Source organism: Manihot esculenta, chromosome 6 (assembly GCF_001659605.2).
Source record: "Manihot esculenta cultivar AM560-2 chromosome 6, M.esculenta_v8, whole genome shotgun sequence".
Lineage (NCBI taxonomy): Eukaryota > Viridiplantae > Streptophyta > Magnoliopsida > Malpighiales > Euphorbiaceae > Manihot > Manihot esculenta.
In genome coordinates, this window is record NC_035166.2 from 10,342,938 (window position 1) to 10,354,226 (window position 11,289).

The 11,289-nt window shown below is 42.8% G+C and overlaps 1 pseudogene; it reads left to right on the forward strand.

Annotated features, from left to right (window-relative positions):
• The first annotated feature begins 456 nt into the window (after positions 1-456).
• Positions 457-10,731, forward strand: LOC122723852 (annotated as a pseudogene).
• The last annotated feature ends 558 nt before the right edge of the window (positions 10,732-11,289 follow it).

An 11,289-nucleotide genomic window follows, 5' to 3' on the forward strand; every position in this document is an offset into this window, starting at 1 on the left:
GTTAATAAAAAATTATGAAATAAATTATAAATCTAAAAAGTGTTTGTTTGTTTGTTTTGAGGGATTCGAAAGTTATAAGATATATAATCTAATATTTTCAAGATTATGCGTTGACATTGCAATGAGTTGTTTCATAATATGACTATGAATAATTTATTTTATATTACAGGTGTTTTATATGTATTAGGCCATCAGATTTTAGCATGGAGTGATTTCTTCACAGAATCCTAGTCCAACTATAACTTCTTTTTTTTTTTTTTCTGTCGAAAGTCCAACTATAACTTAATCTCGGATTTCATATCCAAATAGGATGCAAAGATCAGGACAGAACCAAGTCGTATTTGACTTCTGATTTCTATCTCTGCATGGACTTCATATGACCATAAATAGATGCAATTGTTTTCACTCTAGTTTGCCAAAGCCAGCAATAGTTGAAACTCTTTATTCTCTACAGCCATGGCTTCCTCCAAGCTTCTTTTCCCTTTGCTTCTCTGTTCCGTTTTCCTTTTTCTTCTTCTGCCTATATATAATGCTCATCTTCTCAAGGCTTGTGAGTTTGAGGCCATATACAACCTTGGGGATTCAATTTCTGACACTGGCAATTTGATCCAAGAGGACCCTGCTTCTGTTTTTTCTAGACTTCCCTATGGCCAAAACCTGTACAGGAATCCAACTGGTAGATGCTCCAATGGCTTGCTCATTATTGATTTCATTGGTAAGAAACCACTATATTATTTCACGTTTTATATGCTCTTTTGTGTGCGCTTAAGATAATTTGTAACGACCCGGAAACCGGTACCCCTCAGTAACGGTCCGAACCATCACTGGCACTAGGATCCAGATCGGCTTAAGGCCGCCGGGACCCGTAGCAAGCCGACTATACTCTCTGTGTACCTGATAAATCCCAGACATGATACAAATAGACTCAACAATCCTGTAAAACTCTGTAGGCTTAACTACTGCTACTCAGATATGTCAATCTGAAATGGCCCTCAGGGCCTATACCAGGGACTACTATCTGCTGTGAGTCATGGGAATGAAACCCTTTTAATCTGTAACACATTCCACTGGTATCTCATCGAAGCCATACATTAAGCCTAACTCACACATTTCTCATCAAGAAACGTAAAACAGGATTCATGTACAGGGGATTAAGCATACATCACACAATAGCGAAAACACTAGGGAAAGCACAAGTCTATCCGTATATGACAGTACAGATCTATACATTACATGAAAGTTAATCTTTTAATTACATCATGTCCACTACACTATTACAGCATACATTCAAGCACAACTTTCCTCTGTACTCTTGCTGACTTTGATTTCCCATAGCTATCTCAGGACCTGCAAAACTGGGGTTAAGGGAGTGGGATGAGCTCTAGAGCCCAGTGAGGAGGAACAATAAAAACAGTTCATTCATTACATGCTCTCATGAAATGCATCACATCACAAACATATCATCTCAAGGATGAATTTGTCACCAATAACCCTCAACTACATGTTATAATAATGCCAACTATGCCAAGGAGACTATGTCATCACCTGGTCTACACTTATCTCTCTGATATCATAACATGACCAACTATGCCAAGGAGACGAGGTCTCACCTGGTCTACACTTAACTCTGATTTGACAGCCCAGCTGTCTCACTCATAGTACCAGGAGCGACCTGGACTATCCAGGGGCGACCTGGTATGGCTATCTCATGCCATAATTATGTATCTGCTCTCTGTCAAGGGCTAAGGATCATCCAACATTCATCCACAGGAATAACAACTTATGCAATGCATCATATTCGTGAATTCTAATGCAACACAACCTAATACATAACATGGCAGTTTATGATGCATGGATCATGCTAGAATCGTGTCAGGTCTCAAGATAACATATTGAGTTTAGTTCCACTCACCTGTAGCCTCTGCTTGGCTAACTCTGGGCTACCTCTAACTTTGACGCAGCTACTACTGCTAAACTCTTCGGTTCCTCGGGTCCAATCCTACAATGGAGGACGTAAATGAGGCACCAAACATACTCTATGCAACTGATAAAACAACTCCCTAAAACCCCTCTAGAACACCTCAAACCATGCATGCAAAACAAGCAAAGGAAGGCTGGACAGGGCACCTTCGGCGGCACCTTCGGCAGCACCTTCGGCGGCCGAATGTCTCCTCCAGAGACGAAACTTAGGCACCTTCGGCGGCACCTTCGGCGGCCGAACCCTCCAAACAGAGCCGAACCTCCAACACACTCAGGGGCCAACTGTGGCAACCAAAGCCACCATGCAAGGGGTTCGGCGGCCGAATGCACCTTCGGCTGCCGAACCTGAGTTCATCAAGCACTCAGCTTCAAGCTTCAACCAGCCTTCCAACTCTTTCCATACTCCCCAAATCGTGCATTCAACCTCTCAAACTAGGCATATACTCATGTACATGCTCCAAGGGGTCCAAAACTAACTTAAAACCCCAACAAAACAATACACATAACACATAATCATGCATAAACCATGAAAACACTAAAACTAACCTATACAAGCAACTCTACCCTTATCCTCTTTAAACGCTGTTATATAAACCATTAAAGCAAGTGTAAAAACCTGAAATCAGAAGAGGAATGATCTGAACTCAGCAAATCCCCTTCACAAGCTTCAAACCACTAAACCTCACCTTTTTCTCTCAACACCTTCAAAACTACTCTTCACCCTCACACCCGTGCATGGGGTGATTAAAACACTGCAGATGACTCATGGGAGACATGGCCTCATCTCCAGCCATGATCTGGAGGCAACACCTGTCCAAAGCACGGACTGAGGAGCGTGCACTAGCTAGCTGACCACCTCAGCTTCGGCTGCCGAATCGCATGTAAAACCATGCAACATTCGGGGGCCGAACTTGAGTTTCGGGGGCCGAACATTGGGCACTTTCGCCGGCCGAACTTACCTTCGGCGGCCGAACCTGGCCTTTGTCCCCTAGGCCTTTTCTTTTTAAAACTCAATCCTATTCTATTCCAAACCTTACAAAGTCTTAAACACATTTAGCAAAACTTTCTAATACCCTACTAGAAGTCTCTGACATCCCCGAATTCCACCGGACGGTAGGAATTCCGATGCCTGAATTAGCCGGGTATTACATTCTTCCCCCCTTTAAAAACATTCGTCCTCGAATGTGTACAACAACAATAACATATATGCAAATAAGCAAGTACGGAAAGCCGAACACCTTTTTCTGAGAAGAGACACAGATACCCCTGGAGTAAAACTCCTGGGTTGGCTATGCGTTCTAACTCTGCTGACCCTTAACTGCTTAATCTGTGTCCACACTCTACCGGGATTACTGATCACTCCTGTCTGTACATAGTCCACTTGACTCTCTTTGCTACCTACGGACTTTCCTTTCTCTTTACCTTTTCTCAGTTCTATGCACACTACTCTGGTTACACTCACCTTTGCTTATCTGTACTCACCCGATCAGAGGAGCAACAGCTCTAAGGAAAGGCTAGATGACGTGATTATAGCTTTCTCTATGGTGACACATCACGAGTCACACAGACATGCCCCGAAATCGAACTCAGATTACAGAACTTGGCCTCTATGCCGTGTTCTCTTATCTACACCACTTAGTAGATAAGGGGCATGCTTCTCTATTCTAGTCTACACTTTTGCTGCGCCACTCTAATCCTTGCCCGCCTTTCTTCTTCTTTTCTATCCTGACTTTTTCTCTTTTGATCCTTCGAACGACACTGGACTATCTCTAGCTCTTTAGCTCTTTAGCTCGTCTCTCTAGGATAAACTGATAAGCGACTTTTAACTGAGGGCAGCTAACATCTCATTTGCCTTTCCCAGTAAATACTATCTTGTATACGCAGAGTCGCTGAGCAGTGTTACCCCTTACCTCTAGTTTACTCATCTATTACACTGACTTTTCTCTCTTATTCGCAACATCTAGTTCCCACCCACCTCTTAGATCTATCGTGGAGGCTAATCAGCTCCAACTAGCGGTCTCCATCGATTTGCGTGGGAACACCTGTCCTTGGTAGTGGCCTTGTGCAACTGTTCACAGTTGTGACAAAATCTCAAGGTTTCATCCTTCGGTTCTCACAACGATACTGGAACAGTCCAGGGTGTGTGGTACTAAGTCGGATAGAATCCTTCGCTACCAAGTGCACACTGCTCTACTATCTCTCTCAACATGCTTTTCTAGGTCTTACAGGTTTTCATCTCTTACCTGCTATAGGTACCATTTCGACGGAAGAGGTGAAGATGAGTCTAGTCTCCCTCCTCACTTAACGTCCAGATTCTATTGGTAATCTTGCTAACTTGTCTGGGATATATCATTCTCTTTCTCTTTTTCTGTCTATGAATACTGAGGCTGGTTCCCTGACCTGACTGTTATGCGTTCAAACAAGAGCAAGAAAACCCCTGACTATCTTTCCTAAAGCGTTCACGAGCCTGTAGGGCTGATCTCACACTTCTGGGAATACCCTACTGTCCTTTCTAAGGACTAACTCTGATCCATCTGAGCCTTTGACCTTTGACCCTTCCTACCTTGTCGTTACGGACGTAGGTAGTACCTCGAGTAGCTAGCCAATCCGCCCTAGGTTGACATCACCAGTCACCCCTAGAACCATAAGGTCAGCTGGAAGGCATCTACTACTCTCAACAAACTCTGAACTGAATCGACAGACTGACTTTGCCACAGATGGATCACACTCGGGTTCACTCACCCAAAGAAAACACTCTAAGCCCAAAAGGTATCAAACCCCCCTCTATCTACGGCTCTCAAAACAACAGGGAAAGAAATATCAGGGTCCACTAGAACCTACACATCTGAACACCCTCAAGTGAACGTATCTGCCGTCACCGTGTTTGATGTGTTAGTCTCCTACGAAGTCAGGATGAAGATCCAAGCTAAAGCTAATGAATCTTTCCTCAGGAACCGACCAAAGAAAAGGAGAACTCTCTCCTCCTGCCTCAACGACTATGCTGAAACATGGCTAGAGCTACAGGCTGAGTTACACTACTAGAAGTCATCTGTTGGGACTGTGCCAATCAGGGCCGCAGTAGGACACTCACAGAACATGAGTCCTTCCTGCTCACATCTATACATGCCGTAGTCCCATACCAACAGACTACTTTTGTGTAAACTCCACGCCTTACGCATCCAGAACTATCTGAATTAGAGCTCAAGCGCCACCTAATTCCAGACTAACCTGAAATCTCTTTCTACACTTTCGTACTTTACATTATTCTACTATGTTCTTTCTCTACTTTGTTCTACCTCATGTACTCTTTTCTTTGCTTACTTTTCTCTTCCTTACTTTTATTCTTTTTCTTACCCTTGTAGGTCTTACTCTTTCTTTCTTACACATAAGGTCTCTACTCAGAGATGAGAGATCACTCTTTCTAGCTGGATTGATAAAATCCACGGCTATAGCTATCAAGCTTTTTCCTGGCTCACTAACCTTTAACGATGCACTCGTTATCTCTGACCATCTAACTCTCTTACACTTTACTCTTTTCATATCAACTGATAGTCTACTAGTGTCCAGAAAACCATACACATCAGAACACTCCAAAGTGAGCTTACCTGGCACCACTGTGTTCGGTGTGTCTGTCTCTGGCTGAACCTGGGTGAAAATCTGAGCCGGAACTGACGGATCTTTACCTAAGGCACCGACTGAAGAAGGGCCTACCCCTCTTTCTCTACCTCTGCTCTGCATCGAGGCTGGAGCTTCTGGTGGAGGTATATGGTCTGAGGATGTCTGTGGGAGCTGTGCTGCTATGACCGTAGTGGGACACTCTCGTGCCATGTGCCCCTCCTGTCCGCACCTGAAACATGCTGTTGTCCCAGCCCGACAGACTCCTTTGTGCCTCCTACCACACGTCGCACATCTAGAACTATCCCAACCAGAACTCGAACCCTTGCGAAAACCCATACTACACTTTACCCTATTCCAGAACTCTCTTTTCTTTGACCCTTTTAGGCCTCTCACTTTCTTTTTAGTCTTTGCAGCAGCCTCACCCAAAGGGAAACGATCACTGTTCTCTGGGTCAGTTTCTACACTCATATTTTCTGTCTGCCCTGGCTGCTCACATTCACTCTCTTTACGCTCCCTTACGCTATCTGGACAAGCCCATCCTGCAAACTCTGAAGCAAACTGCTCCCAGGATAAGCTTTCTACCCTCGGGTTCACATACTGGTTGAACCATTCCCTTGCCTCTTTACACTGTAAGGTGACCCCTGCCATCTGAATGGCTCTACTCTCACTGGCTCCCAACTCATCAGCTATCATCTTGACCAGTCTAAGATACTCAACAGGGTCATCACCAGTCTCCAATGTGGGAACATCCAACCTCAAATAATCCGTCATCATTACCTCACTTCCTCCAGGTGAACTAGGCTTGGGTGTTTGGAGAACTGGGGCTCCTGGTTCTACTGATGTTGGAGGAGGTGCAACATGCTCTGGGTTAGGGTTTACTAACCCTGGGTAACAAAAGAAGGGTGGAAACATGGTATACTGTGAATATGACGGTGGATATGGCGGGTAAAAGGAAGGATAGGGCATAAAGGTGGGATATGGGTTATATCTAGGCAACTCTGATGTCCCTCTCATCGGGTACTCTGCCCCCCACTGGTAGGGTGGATACTGAGGTGGAACAAATCTCGAGGCCTGAGTGCCTTCTTGGGACTCACCCATATCTCCTCCCAACCTACTCCTGCCAAAGCTACCATCTCTACTCTGCTCATCCTCCTCTATGTCTCTCATAACCCCTGACACACCACTCTGAACGACTCCCCTTCTACTCTCATCAACAGACCTTCTAGGGTCCCTTGATGTACCTTCTCTGCTTAAGCTATCTGATGTTGCCCTTTGCAGAACGGGGAGGTGAGCATCCATGTCCTCATCCTCCGGCGGAGCTCCAGTCAATCTAACAGATCGACGAGTTCCTCTCATCCTGCCTCTGAAAAGCACAACATCACACAAACATATCAGCAACTGATCCATGTGAGAACACATAAAGCCGCAGCACATATCAACATATCAATACTGCACATACAGCTCATCATGGCATTTCACATCAGCATGCAAGAGAGGACTCCACATCCTATCCTAGTGGACATAATTTGACCTATTGTGCTTCCCTTCCTATACAAGACAACACCTCTTTCCGATGTGGGATATCTCTAGTCCTTGAACAAAGATGCTCAACACACCGTACTCTTGAGGCCCTATGCTCTGATACCAATCTGTAACGACCCGGAAACCAGTACCCCTCAGTAACGGTCCGAACCATCACTGGCACTAGGATCCAGATCGGCTTAAGGCCGCCGGGACCCGTAGCAAGCCGACTATACTCTCTGTGTACCTGATAAATCCCAGACATGATACAAATAGACTCAACAATCCTGTAAAACTCTGTAGGCTTAACTACTGCTACTCAGATATGTCAATCTGAAATGGCCCTCAGGGCCTATACCAGGGACTACTATCTGCTGTGGGTCATGGGAATGAAACCCTTTTAATCTGTAACACATTCCACTGGTATCTCATCGAAGCCATACATTAAGCCTAACTCACACATTTCTCATCAAGAAACGTAAAACAGGATTCATGTACAGGGGATTAAGCATACATCACACAACAGCAAAAACACTAGGGAAAGCACAAGTCTATCTGTATATGACAGTACAGATCTATACATTACATGACAGTTAATCTTTTAATTACATCATGTCCACTACACTATTACAGCATACATTCAAGCACAACTTTCCTCTGTACTCTTGCTGACTTTGATTTCCCATAGCTATCTCAGGACCTGCAAAACTGGGGTTAAGGGAGTGGGATGAGCTCTAGAGCCCAGTGAGGAGGAACAATAAAAACAGTTCATTCATTACATGCTCTCATGAAATGCATCACATCACAAACATATCATCTCAAGGATGAATTTGTCACCAATAACCCTCAACTACATGTTATAATAATGCCAACTGTGCCAAGGAGATTATGTCATCACCTGGTCTACACTTATCTCTCTGATATCATAACATGACCAACTATGCCAAGGAGACGAGGTCTCACCTGGTCTACACTTAACTCTGATTTGACAGCCCAGCTGTCTCACTCATAGTACCAGGAGCGACCTGGACTATCCAGGGGCGACCTGGTATGGCTATCTCATGCCATAATTATGTATCTGCTCTCTGTCAAGGGCTAAGGATCATCCAACATTCATCCACAGGAATAACAACTTATGCAATGCATCATATTCGTGAATTCTAATGCAACACAACCTAATACATAACATGGCAGTTTATGATGCATGGATCATGCTAGAATCGTGTCAGGTCTCAAGATAACATATTGAGTTTAGTTCCACTCACCTGTAGCCTCTGCTTGGCTAACTCTGGGCTACCTCTAACTCTGACGCAGCTACTACTGCTAAACTCTTCGGTTCCTCGGGTCCAATCCTACAATGGAGGACGTAAATGAGGCACCAAACATACTCTATGCAACTGATAAAACAACTCCCCAAAACCCCTCTAGAACACCTCAAACCATGCATGCAAAACAAGCAAAGGAAGGCTGGACAGGGCACCTTCGGCGGCCGAATGTCTCCTCCAGAGACGAAACTTAGGCACCTTCGGCGGCACCTTCGGCGGCCGAACCCTCCAAACAGAGCCGAACCTCCAACACACTCAGGGGCCAGCTGTGGCAACCAAAGCCACCATGCAAGGGGTTCGGCGGCCGAATGCACCTTCGGCTGCCGAACCTGAGTTCATCAAGCACTCAGCTTCAAGCTTCAACTAGCCTTCCAACTCTTTCCATACTCCCCAAATCGTGCATTCAACCTCTCAAACTAGGCATATACTCATGTACATGCTCCAAGGGGTCCAAAACTAACTTAAAACCCCAACAAAACAATACACATAACACATAATCATGCATAAACCATGAAAACACTAAAACTAACCTATACAAGCAACTCTACCCTTATCCTCTTTAAACGCTGTTATATAAACCATTAAAACAAGTGTAAAAACCTGAAATCAGAAGAGGAATGATCTGAACTCAGCAAATCCCCTTCACAAGCTTCAAACCACTAAACCTCACCTTTTTCTCTCAACACCTTCAAAACTACTCTTCACCCTCACACCCGTGCATGGGGTGATTAAAACACTGCAGATGACTCATGGGAGACGTGGCCTCATCTCCAGCCATGATCTGGAGGCAACACCTATCCAAAGCACGGACTGAGGAGCGTGCACTAGCTAGCTAACCACCTCAGCTTCGGCTGCCGAATCGTATGCAAAACCATGCAACATTCGGGGGCCGAACTTGAGTTTCGGGGGCCGAACATTGGGCACTTTCGGCAGTCGAACTTACCTTCGGCGGCCGAACCTGGCCTTTGTCCCCTAGGCCTTTTCTTTTCAAAACTCAATCCTATTCTATTCCAAACCTTACAAAGTCTTAAACACATTTAGCAAAACTTTCTAATACCCTACTAGAAGTCTCTGACATCCCCGAATTCCACCGGACGGTAGGAATTCCGATGCCTGAATTAGCCGGGTATTACATAATTATTGCACTTGTTTGTATTTTGACAGCAAAATCAGCTGGTATTCCACTTCTTGAAGCATATTTGAATGCTAGTTCCAGCAAGACACATGGCGTGAATTTTGCAGTTGTTGGCTCTACTGCATTGCCTGTGGAATTTCTTGCAGAAAAAGGAGTGATTGCCCCTGTCACCAATAGTTCTCTTACCAAACAACTCAACTGGATGCATACCCATTTCAATACAACCTGCCATAGTTCCAAAGGTCACTATATATTACTGATGCATCATACTTTATAATAAGATAAATTATTTATTGAACTTATAACTATGCTTACTATTGTCTTATCCTTCTTATATTTTACAGAATGTGTAGAGAAACATAAGAGATCTTTGTTCATGGTTGGGGAGATTGGAGGCAATGATTATAACTATGCTTTCTTTCAAGGCAAGAGTATTGATGAGTTGAAGTCCATGGTATCTGATGTTGTTAAAGCTATCAAAGAAGCTGTTATGGTTAGTTAATTTTCTTCAAACATAGAGTAATTGATTTCTTCTGTTCATCTTTTCATTACCTTAAATTTCCTACATGTTTTCTGTAGAGGGTTATTGGATTTGGTGCTGCTCGGGTTATTGTTCCTGGGAATTTTCCAATCGGTTGCATGCCCATATATCTTAGTGGATTTCACTCCAATAATTCTAGTGAATATGATGAATTTCATTGCCTCAAAGGACTGAATAACTTTGCAATGTATCACAATGAGCAACTCCAGCAAGCAATTAAAGAATTGCAAGAAGAGAATCCAAAAGTGAATATAGTATATGGGGATTACTACAATGCCTACAAGTGGATTTTGAGTAAAGCTGCATTGCTTGGTGAGTTTTTGAAGTCTGCAAATTGTGGTTTAACATAACATTAACTACTGAAACTAACGTTGCGTTGCTTCATGGAAACAGGGTTTGATCCAAAATCACTGCAAAAGGCTTGTTGTGGGAGTGGAGGTGATTATGATTTTAGTCTTAATAGAATGTGAGGGGCTCCTAACGTACCAGTTTGTCATACACCTCAAGAACATATCAGTTGGGATGGAGTACATTCAACTGAAAAGGCCTATTTCTTCATGGCTCGATGGATCATTCGCAACATCTTCCAAAAGCTTAAGTGCATAGCTTGATTATTTCATAAATTTATATACTAGTTTGAAAGTTTGTCATTTAATTGAGTTTGTGGCTTTTAATTTTAATGGAAAGAAATTCAGTTGGTTAACATTTTTGAGATGTTATATCTATCAATATTAATTCTTATGTTGCTTATATATGCTATTAGCAATTCTTATATATGCTAGTTTTGGTTCCAATTAAATCTAAATTTTGAATCGTCAATGCAATTTTAATTCGAAAAAATTTTTAATATAAAAATAAATAAAAAATAAAGAAATAAATATAGATATTAAATATTATCAAATTAATAATTGAGTAAATAGTAAATTGTACAAAAGTATCCATTTTCATAATATGAAAAATAAAGTAATATTTAAATTTAAATGGAAATAATATTTGTTACCTATAAAAAAAATTTAAACTTTTGATAATTAACTTTCCACTTATCAATTTTAAGTACTACAGTTTTATTAGATGATTAAACTGAAATTAAATTGGACCGTCAATTCAAACAAGCTAATTTTGATTTTTGTTCAAAGGAAGGCGCCTATAACTAACCCTAATATAAAGAT